Below are 17,753 nucleotides of genomic sequence, written 5' to 3' on the forward strand. Positions count from 1 at the left end.
GGGCAATGAATAGAGTGAATTGGATCGATGTGGTATACCGGGGTTGACGTCCTGTCCGTGGATTGAATCAGGGCATGTGAAGCGTCTGGGGTAAACCATGGAAAGTTGTGAGGGGCCTGGATGTGGAGAGTGAGCTGTGGTTTCGGGCATTAGTGCATGACAGCTAGAGACTGAGTGTGAACGAATGGGGCCTTGGTTGTCTTTTCCTAGCGCTACCTCGCACACATGAGGTGGGAGGGGGATGGCATTCCATGTGTGGCGAGGTGGCGATAGGAATGAATAAATTTAGGCAGACAGTGTGAATTGTGTGTATGGATATATATGTGTGTGTCTGTGTGTGTATATATATGTGTATATTGAGATGTATAGGTATGTATATTTGCGTGTGTGGACGTGTATGTATATACCTGTGTATGGGGGTGGGTTGGGCCATTTCTTTCGTCTGTTTCCTTGCGCTACCACGAAAATGTGGGAGACAGCGTCAAAGCAAAATAAAATGAATATATATATATATATATATATATATATATATATATATATATATATATATATATATATATATATATATATATATATACAAAAAGATTTTGTGTGATCGGGGCCTGAACATGCAGGAGGGTGAAAGGAGGGCAAGGAATAGAGTGAATTGGAGCGATGTGGTATACCGGGGTTGACGTGCTGTCAGTGGATTGAATCAAGCATGTGAAGCGTCTGGGGTAGGCCATGGAAAGCTGTGTAGGTATGTATATTTGCGTCTGTGGACGTATGTATATACATGTGTTTGGGGGGGTTGGGCCATTTCTTTCGTCTGTTTCCTTGCGCTACCTCGCAAACGCGGGAGACAGCGACAAAGTATAATAAAAAAAAAATATATATATATATATATAATATATATATATTATATAATATATATATATATATATATATATATATATATATATAATATTTTTCTGAAAACCCATACAGATCTTCACCTTAGCCTCCACAAGATAATGATCAGACATCCCTCCAGTTGCACCTCTCAGCACATTAACATCCAAAAGTGTCTCTTTCGTACGCCTGTCAATTAACACGTAATCCAATAACGCTCTCTGGCCATCTCTCCTACTTACATAAGTATACTTATGTATATCTCGCTTTTTAAACCAGGTATTCCCAATCATCAGTCCTTTTTCAGCACATAAATCTACAAGCTCTTCACCATTTCCATTTACAACACTGAACACCCCATGTATACCAATTATTCCCTCAACTGCCACATTACTCACCTTTCCATTCAAATCACTCATCACTATAACCCGGTCTCGTGCATCAAAACCACTAACACACTCATTCAGCTGCTCCCAAAACACTTGCCTCTCTTGATCTTTCTTCTCATGCCCAGGTGCATATGCACCAATAATCACCCACCTCTCTCCATCAACTTTCAGTTTTACCCATATTAATCGAGAATTTACTTTCTTACACTCTATCACATACTCCCACAACTCCTGTTTCAGGGGTATTGCTACTCCTTCCCTTGCTCTTGTCCTCTCACTAACCCCTGACTTTACTTCCCAGTCATTCCCAAACCACTCTTCCCCTTTACCCTTGAGCTTCGTTTCACTCAGAGCCAAAACATCCAGGTTCCTTTCCTCAAACATACTACCTATCTCTCCTTTTTTCACATCTTGGTTACATCCACACACATTTAGGCACCCCACTCTGAGCCTTCGAGGAGGATGAGCACTCCCCGCGTGACTCCTTCTTCTGTTTCCCATTTTAGAAAGTTAATACAAGGAGGGGAGGATTTCTGGACCCCCGCTCCCGTCTCCCGTGAATGTTGGGTTGAAGAGGGTGGTGAGAGTAAGTGAGCTTGAGAAGGAGACCTGTGTGAGGAAGTACCAGGAGAGACTGAGTACAGAATGGAAAAAGGTGAGAACAATGGAAGCAAGGGGAGTGGGGGAGGAATGGGATGTATTTAGGGAATCAGTGATTGATTGCGCAAAAGATGCTTGTGGCATGAGAAGAGTGGGAGGTGGGTTGATTAGAAAGGGTGGTGAGTGGTGGGATGAAGAAGTAAGAGTATTAGTGAAAGAGAAGAGAGAGGCATTTAGACGATTTTTGCAGGGAAAAAATGCAATTGAGTGGGAGATGTATAAAAGAAAGAGACAGGAGGTCAAGAGAAAGGTGCAAGAGGTGAAAAAAAAGGGCAAATGAGAGTTGGGGTGAGAGAGTATCATTAAATTTTAGGGAGAATAAAAAGATGTTCTGGAAGGAGGTAAATAAAGTGCGTAAGACAAGGGAGCAAATGGGAACTTCAGTGAAATGCGCAAATGGGGAGGTGATAACAAGTAGTGGTGATGTGAGAAGGAGATGGAGTGAGTATTTTGAAGGTTTGTTGAATGTGTTTGATGATAGAGTGGCAGATATAGGGTGTTTTGGTCGAGGTGGTGTGCAAAGTGAGAGGGTTAGGGAAAATGATTTGGTAAACAGAGAAGAGGTAGTGAAAGCTTTGCGGAAGATCTAAGCCGGCAAAGCAGCAGGTTTGGATGGTATTGCAGTGGAATTTATTAAAAAAGGGGGTGACTGTATTGTTGACTGGTTGGTAAGGTTATTTAATGTATGTATGACTCATGGTGAGGTGCCTGAGGATTGGCGGAATGCGTGCATAGTGCCATTGTACAAAGGCAAAGGGGATAAGAGTGAGTGCTCAAATTACAGAGGTATAAGTTTGTTGAGTATTCCTGGTAAATTATATGGGAGGGTATTGATTGAGAGGGTGAAGGCATGTACAGAGCATCAGATTGGGGAAGAGCAGTGTGGTTTCAGAAGTGGTAGAGGATGTGTGGATCAGGTGTTTGCTTTGAAGAATGTATGTGAGAAATACTTAGAAAAGCAAATGGATTTGTATGTAGCATTTATGGATCTGGAGAAGGCATATGATAGAGTTGATAGAGATGCTCTGTGGAAGGTATCAAGAATATATGGTGTGGGAGGAAAGTTGTTAGAAGCAGTGAAAAGTTTTTATCGAGGATGTAAGGCATGTGTACGTGTAGGAAGAGAGGAAAGTGATTGGTTCTCAGTGAATGTAGGTTTGCGGCAGGGGTGTGTGATGTCTCCATGGTTGTTTAATTTGTTTATGGATGGGGTTGTTAGGGAGGTAAATGCAAGAGTTTTGGAAAGAGGGGCAAGTATGAAGTCTGTTAGGGAAGAGAGAGCTTGGGAAGTGAGTCAGTTTTTGTTCGCTGATGATACAGCGCTGGTGGCTGATTCATGTGAGAAACTGTAGAAGCTGGTGACTGAGTTTGGTAAAGTGTGTGAAAGAAGAAAGTTAAGAGTAAATGTGAATAAGAGCAAGGTTATTTGGTACAGTAGGGTTGAGGGTCAAGTCAATTGGGAGGTGAGTTTGAATGGAGAAAAACTGGAGGAAGTGAAGTGTTTTAGATATCTGGGAGTGGATCTGGCAGCGGATGGAACCATGGAAGCGGAAGTGGATCATAGGGTAGGGGAGGGGGCGAAAATTCTGGGGGCCTTGAAGAATGTGTGGAAGTCGAGAACATTATCTCGGAAAGCAAAAATGGGTATGTTTGAAGGAATAGTGGTTCCAACAATGTTGTATGGTTGCGAGGCGTGGGCTATGGATAGAGTTGTGCGCAGGAGGATGGATGTGCTGGAAATGAGATGTTTGAGGACAATGTGTGGTGTGAGGTGGTTTGATCGAGTGAGTAACGTAAGGGTAAGAGAGATGTGTGGAAATAAAAAGAGCGTGGTTGAGAGAGCAGAGGAGGGTGTTTTGAAGTGGTTTGGGCACATGGAGAGAATGAGTGAGGAAAGATTGACCAAGAGGATATATGTGTCGGAGGTGGAGGGAACGAGGAGAAGAGGGAGACCAAATTGGAGGTGGAAAGATGGAGTGAAAAAGATTTTGTGTGATCGGGGCCTGAACATGCAGGAGGGTGAAAGGAGGGCAAGGAATAGAGTGAATTGGAGCGATGTGGTATACCGGGGTTGACGTGCTGTCAGTGGATTGAATCAAGGCATGTGAAGCGTCTGGGGAAAACCATGGAGGGCTGTGTAGGTATGTATATTTGCGTGTGTGGACGTATGTATATACATGTGTATGGGAGGGGGGGTTGGGCCATTTCTTTCGTCTGTTTCCTTGCGCTACCTCGCAAACGCGGGAGACAGCGACAAAGTATAAAAAAAAAAATATATATATATATATATATATATATATATATATTTTTTTTTTTTTTCTTTTTTTTTCTTTTAAACTATTCGCCATTTCCCGCGTTAGCGAGGTAGCGTTAAGAACAGAGGACTGGGCCTTTTTTGGAATATCCTCACCTGGCCTCCTCTGTTCCTTCTTTTGGAAAATTAAAAAAAAAAAACGAGAGGGGAGGATTTCCAGCCCCCCGCTCCCTCCCCTTTTAGTCGCCTTCTACGACACGCAGGGAATACGTGGGAAGTATTCTAAATCCCCTATCCCCAGGGATAATATACATATATATATATATATATATATATATATATATATATATATATATATATATATATATATATATATATATATATATATATATATATATATATATATATATATATATACATATATATATATATATATATATATATATATATATATATATATATATATATATATATATATATATATATGTATATATATATATATATATATATATATATATATATATATATATATATATATATATATATATATATATATATATATATATATATATATCCCTGGGGATAGCGAAGAAAGGATACTTCCCACGCATTCCTCACGTGTTCTAGAAGGCGACTAGGGGACAGGAGCAGAGGGCTTGAAACTCTCCCCTCCTTGTATTTTAACTTTCTAAAAGGGGACACAGAAGGAGTCACACGGGGAGTGCTTATCCTCCTCGAAGGCTCAGATTGGGGTGTCTAAATGTGTTTCGATGTAACCAAGATGAGAGAAAAGGAGAGATAGGCAATATGTTTGAGGAAAGGAACCTCGATGTTTTGGCTCTGAGTGAAACGAAGCTGAAGGTTAAAGGGGAAGAGTGGTTTGGTAATGTCTTAGGATTAAAGTCAGGGGTTAGTGAGAGGACAAGGGCAAGGGTAAGAGTAGCATTACTCCTGAAACAGGAGTTGTGGGAGTGTGTGATAGAGTGTAAGAAAGTAAATTCTAGATTGATGTGAGTAAAATTGAAAGTTGATGGAGAGAGATGGGTGATCATTGGGGCATATGCACCTGGGCATGATAAGAAAGATCATGAGAGGCAAGTGGTTTGGGAGCAGGTGAATGAGTGTTTGTGGTTTTGATGCACAAGACTGGGTTATAGTGATGGGTGATTTAAATGCAAAGGTGAATATTGGGGCAGTTGAGGGAATAATTGGTATACATGGTGTGTTGAGTGTTGCAAATTGAAAAGGTGAAGAGCTTGTAGATTTTTGTGCTGAAAAAGGACTCGTGACGGGAATACCTGGTTTAAAAAGCGAGATATACATAAGCATACGTATGTAAATAGGAGAGATGGCCAGAGAGCGTTACTGGATTACGTTTTAATTGATAGGCGCGCAAAAGAGAGACTTTTTGGATGTTAATTTGCTGAGAGGTGTAACTGGAGGGATGTCTTATCATTACCTTGTGGAGCGAAGGTGAAGATTTGTAGGGGTTTTCAGAAAAGAAGAGAGAATGTTAGGGTGAAGAGAGTGGTGAGAGTAAGTGAGCTTGGAAAGGAGACTTGTGTGAGGAAGTACCAGTAGAGACTGAGTAAAGAATGGAAAAAGCTGAGAACAATGGAGGTAAGGAGAGTGGGGGAGGAATGGGATGTATTTAAGGAAGCAGTGATGGATTGCGCAAAAGATTCTTGTGGCATGAGAAGTGTGGGAGGTGGGTTCATTAGAAAGGTTAGTGAGTGATGGGATGAAGAAGTAAGATTATTAGTGAAAGAGAAGAGAGAGGCATTTGCACGACTTTTGCAGGGAAAAAATACAAATGAATGGGAGATGTATAAAATAAAGAGGCAGGATGTCAAGAGAAAGATGCAAATGGTGAAAAAGAGGGCAAATGAGAGTTGGGGTGAAAGAGTATCATTAAATTTTAGGGAGAATAAAAAAATATTTTTGAAGGAGGTAAATAAAGTGCGTAAGACAAGGGAGCAAATGGGAACTTCAGTGAAGGGGGCTAATGGGGAGGTGATAACAAGTAGTGGTGATGTGAGAAGGAGATGGAGAGAGTATTTTGAAGGTTTGTTGAATGTGTTTGGTGGCAGAGTGGCAGATATAAGGTGTTTTGGTCGAGGTGGTATGCAAAATGAAAGCGTTAGGGAAAATGAATTGGTAAACAGAGAAGAGGCAGTAAAAGCTTTGCGGAAGATGAAATCCGCCAAGGCAGCAGATTTGAATGGTATTGCAGTGGAATTTATTAATAAAGGTGGTGACTTTATTGTTGACTGGTTGGTAAGGTTATTTAATGTATGTATGACTCATGGTGAGGTGCCTCAGGATTGGCGGAATCCTTGCATAGTGCCATTGTATAAAGGCAAAGGAGATAAGAGTGAGTGCTCAAATTACAGAGGTATAAGTTTGTTGAGTATTCCTGGTAAATTATATGGGAGGGTATTGATTGAGAGAGTGAAGGCATGTACAGAGCATCAGATTGGGGAAGAGCAGTGTGGTTTCAGAAGTGGTAGTGGATGTTTCGATGAGGTGTTTGCTTTGAAGAATGTATTTGAGAAATACTTAGAAAAGCAAATGGATTTGTATGTAGCATTTGTGGATCTGGAGAAGGCATATGACAGAGTTAGTAGAGATGGTCTGTGGAAGGTTTTAAGAATATATGGTGTGGGAGGCAAGTTGTTGGAAGCAGTGAATAGTTTTCATCGAGGATGTAAGGCATGTGTACGTGTAGGAAGATGGGAAAGTGATTGGTTCTCAGTGAATGTAGGTTTGCGGCAGGGGTGTGTGATGTCTCCATGGTTGTTTAAATTGTTTATGGACGGGATTGTTAAGGAGATGAGTGAAAGAGTTTTGGAAAGAGGGGCAAGTATGCAGTCTGTTGTGGATGAGAGAGCTTGGGAAGTGAGTCAGTTGTTGTTCGTTGGTGGCTGATTCATGTGAGAAACTGCAGAATCTGGTTACTGAATTTGGTAAAGTGTGTGAAAGAAGAAAGTTAAGAGTAAATGTGAATAACAGCAAGGTTATTAGGTGCAGTAGGGTTGAGGGTCAAGTCAACTGGGAGGTAAGTTTGAATGGAGAAAAAGTGGAAGAAGTAAAGTGTTTTAGATATCTGGCAGTGGGTCTGGCAGCGGATGGAACGATGGAAGCGGAAGTAAATCATAGGATGAGGGAGGGGGAGAAAATTTTGGGAGCCTTGAAAAATATTTGGAAGTCGAGAACATTATCTCGTAAAGCAAAAATGGGTATTTTTGAAGAAACAGTGGTTCCAATAATGTTGTATGGCTGCGAGGCGTGGGCTATGGATAGAGTTGTGCGCAGGAGGGTGAATGTGCTGGAAATGAGATGTTTGAGGACAATATGTGGTGTGAGGTAGTTTGATCGAGTAAGTAATGTAAGGGTAAGAGAGATGTGTGGAAATAAAAAGAGTGAGGTTGAGAGAGCAGAAGTGGAAATAAAAGAGTGTGGTTGAGAGAGCAGAAGAGAGTGTTTTGAAATGGTTTGGTCTTATGGAGAGAATGAGGGAAGAAAGATTGACTAAGAGGATAAATGTGTCAGATGTGGAGGGAAGGAGGAGAAGTGGGCAACCAAATTGGAGGAGGAAAAATGGAGTGAAAAAGATTTTGAGTTTACGCGGCCTGAACATGCAGAAGGGTGAAAGGCGTGCAAGGTATAGAGTGAATTGGAACGATGTGGTATACCGGGGTCGACGTGCTGTCAATGGATTGAACCAGGGCATGTGAAGCGTCTTGGGTAAAACATGGAAAGTTCTGTGGGGCCTTGATGTGGAAAGGGAGCTGTGGATTCGGTGCATTATTCCATGACAGCTAGAGCCTTTGTTGGCTTTTCCTAGGGCTATCTCACACACATGAGATGGGAGGTGTTGTTATTCCATATGTAGCGACGTGGCGATGGGAGTAAATAAAGGCAGACAGTATGAATTTTGTACATGTGTATATATGTATATGTCTATGTGTGTATATATATGTGTACATTGAGATGTATATTTGCGTGTGTGGACGAGTATGTATATACATGTGTATGTGGGTGGGTTGGGCCTTTTTATCGTCTGTTTCCTTGTGTTACATCGCTAACGTGGGAGACAGCGACAACGTAAAATAAATAATAAATATATATATATATATATATATATATATATATATATATATATATATATATATATATATATATATATATATATATATATATATATATATATATATATATATATATATATATATATATATATACATATATATATATATATATATATATATGTATATATATATATATATATATATATATATCTGCCACTCTGTCATCAGACACATTCAACAAACCTTCAAAATACTCATTCCATCTCCTTCTCACATCACCACTACTTGTTATCACCTCCCCATTTACGCCCTTCACTGAAGTTCCCATTTGCTCCCTTGTCTTACGCACCCTATTTACCTCCTTCCAGAACATCTTTTTATTCTCCCTAAAATTTACTGATAGTCTCTCACCCCAACTCTCATTTGCCCTTTTTTTCACCTCTTGCACCTTTCTCTTGACCTCCTGTCTCTTTCTTTTATACTTCTCCCACTCAATTGCATTTTTTCCCTGCAAAAACCGTCCAAATGCCTCTCTCTTCTCTTTCACTAATACTCTTACTTCTTCATCCCACCACTCAGATATAGGGTGTTTGGGTCGAGGTGGTGTGCAAAGTGAGAGGGTTAGGGAAAATGATTTGGTAAACAGAGAAGAGGTAGTAAAAGCTTTGCGGAAGATGAAAGCCGGCAAGGCAGCAGGTTTGGATGGTATTGCAGTGGAAGTTATTAAAAAAGGGGGTGACTGTATTGTTGACTGGTTGGTAAGGTTATTTAATGTATGTATGACTCATGGTGAGGTGCCTGAGGATTGGCGGAATGCGTGCATAGTGCCATTGTACAAAGGCAAAGGGGATAAGAGTGAGTGCTCAAATTACAGAGGTATAAGTTTGTTGAGTATTCCTGGTAAATTATATGGGAGGGTATTGATTGAGAGGGTGAAGGCATGTACAGAGCATCAGATTGGGGAAGAGCAGTGTGGTTTCAGAAGTGGTAGAGGATGTGTGGATCAGGTGTTTGCTTTGAAGAATGTATATGAGAAATACTTAGAAAAGCAAATGGATTTGTATGTAGCATTTATGGATCTGGAGAAGGCATATGATAGAGTTGATAGAGATGCTCTGTGGAAGGTATTAAGAATATATGGTGTGGGAGGCAAGTTGTTAGAAGCAGTGAAAAGTTTTTATCGAGGATGTAAGGCATGTGTACGTGTAGGAAGAGAGGAAAGTGATTGGTTCTCAGTGAATGTAGGTTTGCGGCAGGGGTGTGTGATGTCTCCATGGTTGTTTAATTTGTTTATGGATGGGGTTGTTAGGGAGGTAAATGCAAGAGTCTTGGAAAGAGGGGCAAGTATGAAGTCTGTTGGGGATGAGAGAGCTTGGGAAGTGAGTCAGTTGTTGTTCGCTGATGATACAGCGCTGGTGGCGGATTCATGTGAGAAACTGCAGAAGCTGGTGACGGAGTTTGGTAAAGTGTGTGGAAGAAGAAAGTTAAGAGTAAATGTGAATAAGAGCAAGGTTATTAGGTACAGTAGGGTTGAGGGTCAAGTCAATTGGGAGGTGAGTTTGAATGGAGAAAAACTGGAGGAAGTGAAGTGTTTTAGATATCTGGGAGTGGATCTGTCAGCGGATGGAACCATGGAAGCGGAAGTGGATCATAGGGTGGGGGAGGGGGCGAAAATTCTGGGAGCCTTGAAAAATGTGTGGAAGTCGAGAACATTATCCCGGAAAGCAAAAATGGGTATGTTTGAAGGAATAGTAGTTCCAACAATGTTGTATGGTTGCGAGGCGTGGGCTATGGATAGAGTTGTGCGCAGGAGGATCGATGTGCTGGAAATGAGATGTTTGAGGACAATGTGTGGTGTGAGGTGGTTTGATCGAGTAAGTAACGTAAGGGTAAGAGAGATGTGTGGAAATAAAAAGAGCGTGGTTGAGAGAGCAGAAGAGGGTGTTTTGAAATGGTTTGGGCACATGGAGAGAATGAGTGAGGAAAGATTGACCAAGAGGATATATGTGTCGGAGGTGGAGGGAACGAGGAGAAGAGGGAGACCAAATTGGAGGTGGAAAGATGGAGTGAAAAGGATTTTGTGTGACGGGGCCTGAACATGCAGGAGGGTGAAAGGAGGGCAAGGAATAGAGGAAATTGGAGCGATGTGGTATACAGGGGTTGACGTGCTGTCAGTGGATTGAATCAAGGCATGTGAAGCGTCCGGGGTAAACCAAGGAAAGCTGTGTAGGTATGTATATTTGCGTGTGTGGACGTGTGTATGTACATGTGTATGGGGGGGGTTGGGCCATTTCTTTCGTCTGTTTCCTTGCGCTACCTCGCAAACGCGGGAGACAGCGAAAAAGTATAAAAAAAAAAAAAAAAAAAAAAAAAAATATATATATATATATATATATATATATATATATATATATATATATATATATATATATATATATATATATATATATATATATATATATATATATATATATATATTTACTTCCCACGCATTCAGCATGTATCGTATAAGGTGACTAAAGGGGACAGGGGCGGGTGCTAGAAACCCTCTCCTCCTTGTATTTTAACTTTCTAAAGGGGGAAAGAAAGTAGGGAGTCACGCGGAGAGTGGTCATCCTCCTCGAAGGCTCAGATTAGGGTGTCAAAATGTGTGTAGATGTAAACAGGATGAGAAAAAAGCAGAGATAGGTAGTATGTTTGAGGAAAGGAACCTGGATGTTTTGGCTTTTAGCGAAACGAAGCTCAAGGGTAAAGGGGGAGAGTGGTTTTGGAGTGTCTTGGGAGTAAAGTCATGGGTTAGTGAGAGGACAGGAGCAAGGGAAGGAGTAGCACTACTCCTGAAACAGGATTGATATGAGTAAAACTGAAAGTTAATGGAGAGAGATGGGTGATTATCGGTGCATATGGACGTGGGCATGAGAAGAAAGATCATGATAGGCTCTGGGTTATAGTGATGGGTGATTTGAATGCAAAGGTGTGAAATGTGGCAGTGGAGGGAATAATTGGTGTACGTAGTGTGGTAAGTGTTGTAAATAGAAATGGTGAAAAGCGTGTAGATTTATATGCTGAAAAAGGTCTGGTGATTCGGATAATCTGGTTTAAAAAGAGAATAAACATAAGTATACGTATGTAAGTAGGAGAGATTGCCTGAGAGCGTAATTGGATTACGTGTTAATTGATACGTGCGCGAAAGAGGGAATTATCGATGTTAATGTGCTAAGAGGTGAAAATGGAGGGATGTCTGATCATTGTCTTGTGAATGCGAAAGTGATGATTTGGAGAGGTTTTCAGAAAAGAAGAGGGAATGTTGGAGCGAAGAGAGTGGTGAGAGTAAGTGAGCTTATTAAGGAGACTTGTGTGAGGAAGTACCAGGAGAGACTGAGTGCAGAATGGAAAAGGGTGAGAACAAAGGATTTATGCGGAGTGAGGGAGGAATGGGATGCATTTAAGGAAGCAATTATGGCTTGCACAAAGACGCTCTTGGAATGAGAAGCGTAGGAGGTGGATAAATTAGAAAGGATAGTGGGTGGTGGGGTGAAGAAGTAAGATTATTAGTGAAAGAGAGGAGAGCGGCATTTGGACAATTTTTGCAGGAAAATAATGCAAATGACAGTGAGATGCATAAAAGAAAGAGGAAGGAGGTCATGAGAATGGTGGAAGAGGTGAAAAAGAGGGCACATGATAGTTGGGGTGAGAGAGTATCATTAAATTTTAGGGAGAAGAAAAAGATGCTTTGGAAGGAGATAAATAAAGGGCGGAAGACAAGGGAACAAATGGGAACATCAGTGAAATCGGCTAATGGGGAGGTGATAACAAACAGTGGTGATATGAGAAGGAGATGGAATGAGTATTTTGAAGGTTTCTTGAATGTTTTTGATGATATAGTGGTAGATATATGGTGTTTTGGTCGCGTTGGTGTGCAAAGTGAGAGGGTTGAGGAGAATGATTTGGTAAACAGAGAAGAGGTAGTAAAAGCTTTGCGGAAGGTGAAAGCCGGGAAGGAAGCGGTTTTGGATGGTATTGCACTGGAATTTATTAAAAAAAAAGGGGGTGACTGTATTGTTGACTGGTTGGTAAGGTTATTTGATATATGTATGACTCATGGTGAGGTGCCTTAGGATTGGCGGAATGCTTGCATAGTGCCATTGTACAAAGGCAAAGGGGATAAAAGTGAGTGCTCAAATTCTGTTGCTCTGAGTGCTCAAAGTCTGTTGAGTATTCCTGGGAAATTATATGGGAGGGTATTGATTGAGAGGATGAAGGCGTGTACAGAGCATTAGATCTGGGAACAGCAGTGTGGTTTGAGAAGTGGTAGAGGATGTGTGGATCAGGTGTTTGTTTTAAACAATGTATGTGAGAAATACTTAGAAAAGCAAATGGATTTGTATGTAGCATTTATGCATCTGGAGAAAGAATATGATTCAGTCGATAGAATTGCTCTGTGGAAGGTACTAAGAATATATGGTGAGGGAGGCAAGTTGTTACTAGCAGTGAAAAGTTTTTATCGAAGATGTAAGGCATGTGTACGAATAGGAAGAGATGAAAGTGACTGGTTCTCAGTGAATGTTGGTTTGCGGCATGGGTGCGTGATGTCTCCATGGTTGTTTAGTTTCTTTATGGATTGGGCTGTTAGGGAGGTGAATGCAAGAGTTTTAGAAAGAGGGTCAAGTATGCAGTCTGTTGTGGATGAGAGAGCTTGGGAAGTGAGTCAGTTGATGTTCACTGATGATACAGCGCTGGTGGCTGATTCGGGTGAGAAACTGCATAAGCTGGTGACTGAGTTTGGTAAAGTGTGTGAAAGAAGAAAGCTGGGAGTAAATGTGAACAAGAGCAAGGTTATTCGGTACAATAGGGTTGAGGGAGAATCATTTTGGAGGTAAGTTTGAATGGAGAAAAACTGTAGGAAGTGAAGTGTTTTAGATATCTGAGAGTGGATTTAACAGTGGATGGAATCATGGACGTGGAAGCGAGTGAGTAAAGTTTTTGATATCGTTGAAGAATGTGTGGAAGGCAAGAACTTTATCTCGGAGAGGAAAAATGGGTATGTTTGAAGGAGTAGTGTTCTTCCAACAATGTTATATAGTTGGAAGGCGTGGGCTATAGCTACAATTGGGTTGTTCAGAGGAGGGTGGATGTGTTGGAAATGAGATGTTTGAGGACAATATTTGGTGTAAGGTGGTTTGATCAAGTAAGTAATAAAGGGGTAAGAGAGATGTGTGGTAGTAAAAAGAGTGTGGCTGGGAGAGAAGAAGAGGGTTTATTGAAATAGTTTGGTCATACTGAGAGAATGAGTGAGGAAAGATTGACAAAGAGGATATATGTGTCAGAGGTGGAGGGAACGAGAAGTGGGATACCAAAGTGGAGTTGGAACGATGCAGTGACAAAGATTTTGAGCAATCGGGGCTGAACATATAGGAGGGTAAAAGGCGTGCAAGGAATAGAGTGAACTAGAACGATGTGGTATACCTGGGTCAACGTGTTGTCAATGAATTGAACTAGGGCATCTGAGACATTTGGGTTCATCCATTGAACGTTTTGTGGGGCCTAGATTTGGAAAGAGAGCTTGTTTTTTCGGTGTATTACACATGACAGTTAGGTTAGAGAGTAAGTGTGAATGAATGTGGCCTTTGTTGTCTTTTCCTAGCGCTACTTCGCGCGGGCGCGGGGGGATGGGGGTGCTATTTCATGTATGGCGGGGCGACGACGAGAATGGATGAAGGCTACAAGTATGAATATGTACTTGAGTATATATGTTTATGTCTGTATATGTATATGTATGTATACGTTGAAATGTATAGGTTTGTATATGTGCATGTGTAGGCGTTTATGTATATACATGTGTATGTTGGTAGATTGGGCCATTCTTTCGTCTGTTTTCGCTACCTCTCTAACACAGGAGACAGTTACAAAATATAAGAAATATGATTAAGTATATACATCTAATAAACGGGAGATTCCACACCTTTTATAATCTTTCCCGAAAAGTAAGAATCAAACGTTTTTTCAAAGAAAGCGAATTTAATACGTAACTAGAATCCCAAGCATGTGCTTGCCACTATATGATCTAGTTCATAACAGGACCCGGGGCTTCATCTGGTTTGCAGACCACACTTTGGGAAGCCATCATGCGGTCTCGAACATTCGTGTGAGTACTACTTTCTCATCTAAAGTAGTTCTAGCTCTGCATCTCTTCTTGACGGGGTTGAGTCGAAAGCGATTCCGACTTATCCACTGTACCTAACTAAATTCAAAACTTGACTTTGCCCCGCGCCGTTACACCGGTTCACACTCTATGGGTATTACTTTGGGTTTTGCTCTCGATAACTGGCTGCCTATGTGTCCCCACCACGAGCTAAACCACACAATACCTGGCAAACTGATGCATCACAAGGGTAGGCCGTTTTGATAACTGTTTCTTTCCCTACACCTCAAAGCTTTGGAATTATCTGCCCTCTCACGTCTTTCCCAACAACTATAACCTAGCACATATAAAAAGACAGGTTTTAACTGCCTTCAAAATCGGTAAATACTTTTCCTTGTTTCTTCTTTTTCCCTTTCATTAACCTCCCTATATTTCACTTAAGGCCTGGCTTTGATGTGGACTTTTATTCGTGGCGTAGAAAAATGGAAGAGGAATCATTTCTCAGATAATCTCTATTCTGGAATTTGAGGGATGTTCTTTTTCCGAAAACGTAAGACTCTGGATACTTGTAACGGAAAAGAACGACGCGACTTCTGGAGCGGGATCATACAAGGATTTCTATAGAAGCTCACTTAAAGGAAAGGAGAATTAAACTAGGATCCAAAGTATGATTTGTCACAAACAGTGGAAGAAGAAACCAATCCGGCAACAAAAATCTTTCGTACGTACCAAGGCTTAATGAAGTCGTGTTAAAGAAGCGGAAAGATTGGCAAAACAAGTAACCTGGAAATGAATACAAATATTGAGATGTGTTTCTCCACATCTTGGGTAACATTTGTTAAAAAATTGTTGTGGTTGATGTCATGCTTAGTTAATATTAGAAATATGCATCAGCAGAAAACTTACATCGTTGCTTACATTACATTGAATATCAATGTGGGTAATGCATCACCATTACCAGTCCCACTTCAACGCAGGCAACACTAATGGGTCACAACGCTGAAGGAAGTGTACACCGACAAAGAAGCCATTAGGTCAAGTCTGTATCATGCAGCCAGGGACATTAGGGCGACCTGAAGAGCCGCTATGGCAGAAAAAAGAAAGTGTGCATTATGTGTTTCTTGGAATTTCAAAAGAAATGATTCGTAAAAATGGAAGCTCTCTCTCTCTCTCTCTCTCTCTCTCTCTCTCTCTCTCTCTCTCTCTCTCTCTCTCTCTCTCTCTCTCTCTCTCTCTCTCTCTCTCTCTCTCTCTCTCTCTCTCTCTCTCTCTCTCTCTCTCTGTTTGAATGTGATTACATATTTATATGATGTTCCCATCATATAAATATGTAATCACAAACATTACAAACATTTAGGGCCTCATCTCTTGAACCATCTCTACAGTCATACATCATTTTAAACTTCTACAGTACATGCTCTCCACATTTTGTAAATCCTTATGCAGTTTATTCCATTCATCCACTGTAATTTTTTGATAAAAGCACTTATATACTTTTTTCTTTTTTCAATAACTTTTTCGTATCATTTCATGTTTTGGCCCCAGGTTGTTCTACCCCTGCATCTTTTGAAGAATAATTCATTGTCTACGTCATCAGTCTGGTTTAAAAACTTCTCTTCTCCAAGGTGGGGAAAAGTAAGGCCCCCTTGTTCAGCTGCTTGAAATCTGGAAACCTTTCTTTCAATACTGTGGATTCAATCTATTCACACCTTGGGCTTCTTCAGGTATGACGACAAACCTGGGAAGCATGTTCAAGTCTTGGTTTCATCAAGAATGTGAGCAGCTTACTGAGCTTATCCATGACCATGAATGTAGTTCAAATATGTGTTTCTAAGTTGGGACTCTGGTGGCACAAAGATTCTTGCAGCTTGTTTCCTGCTGGATGATATTCATATCGTGGTCTTTCGCTGTGGCCCGTCATCATTACATAAGTTTGCTCGGGCTGAACTTCATCAACCATGCATCAGACCACCTCTTTCATGACAGTTGCATCATCAAGCAATCAATATAAGTGATTGTCCAAACCTCCAAGCAAGTCATTCACATGGATCAAGAGGAGCAATGAACCCAGAACAGAACCTACGGCACTACGCTGGTTACCTCAACCCACTTCGAGAATCTCATTTGATTTGCGTCCTTTGCACTCCTATCCCTTCAAGGTGTCTCCTCCTCATTCATACACAGTGACCCGGCTTCTTAATCACCGGGACATGCTACTGTGGTTATCTATTCCAGTGCAAGAATTAGAGGATGCTTTTACCATTTCTCTCATAACATTTACCGCAAAGAGTAGTTAGGGAGATCGCAAGAAAGATTCCAAGTTGAATCTATCTTCACCCTCAAAATAAGAATGCTGCTAACGATGCTTTCGCCGCCAGAGGATGGTGTCATCGACACCTTCGAGACGCTAGGAGAGTATGTTCCCCCCAAAGCTCATACCTTCCTTGACAACTTCGGGGTTACATACATCAGCTGACAGCGTCGAGTCAAGAAGCGCTCTCCGTTGACCCTTGTAGATATATGGAGTATATATATGACTGCCTTGTGGAAGATCTAAGAATCCACAACAGTGTAGAAAGTTGGGACAACCACGTGCAAGCCAATGTTAGTTCGTGTCATGTAAACCTATTTGGTCAATCGATTAGCATTCATGACCGTGACGCATTCATAGGCCGCTCAGGGTCGAGCGCATAGGTTCGAGTCCTGGTTGCGGCAGTCGGTCCACAGTCAACCCAGCTGTTCATTGATGCATGGTTCGTCATTTTCTTTTTTTAACAGTAAACATAATATAGCATGATACCTGTGTTATATTTCCTTATTGAAACAGATTTCCACGATTCAATCTTCTATGAAAATATGAGTAATATTTGTTATTTTTCTTGTTCCAAGCAATTTTATTGATATAAGGAAGTATGGCCTTTGTAGGAGAGAGAGAGAGAGAGAGAGAGAGAGAGAGAGAGAGAGAGAGAGAGAGAGAGAGAGAGAGAGAGAGAGAGAGAGAGAGAGAGAGAGAGATGTACAGGCAAAACTTCTCCTACGAAAGCAATTGTCCTGGGTTAGTTGTCTCAGAACTAACCCGAATATATACAAACTCATCAGTCTGCCCAGAGTTTACAGGTGTCCTATGTTGTCATCGGCTAGTCGGTAGGTCCAGCTGACATACACCCCCCCCCCAAGGGATGATATAACCAAGCGGTACGCCTTGATTTTCTGTGTCATACGAACTTCCAACAGAGTGTCCTGGATTACACACAAAAATCCTGGTGTAGTTGTCTGATTACCAGATATTGTCAGTAGAGGGGTAAAGAAGTGCTACTGTAGTATCAGAGTACAGGATTGTGGTCTTG

The sequence above is a fragment of the Panulirus ornatus genome, chromosome 20, assembly GCF_036320965.1.
Source record: "Panulirus ornatus isolate Po-2019 chromosome 20, ASM3632096v1, whole genome shotgun sequence".
Classification (NCBI taxonomy): Eukaryota; Metazoa; Arthropoda; class Malacostraca; order Decapoda; family Palinuridae; genus Panulirus; species Panulirus ornatus.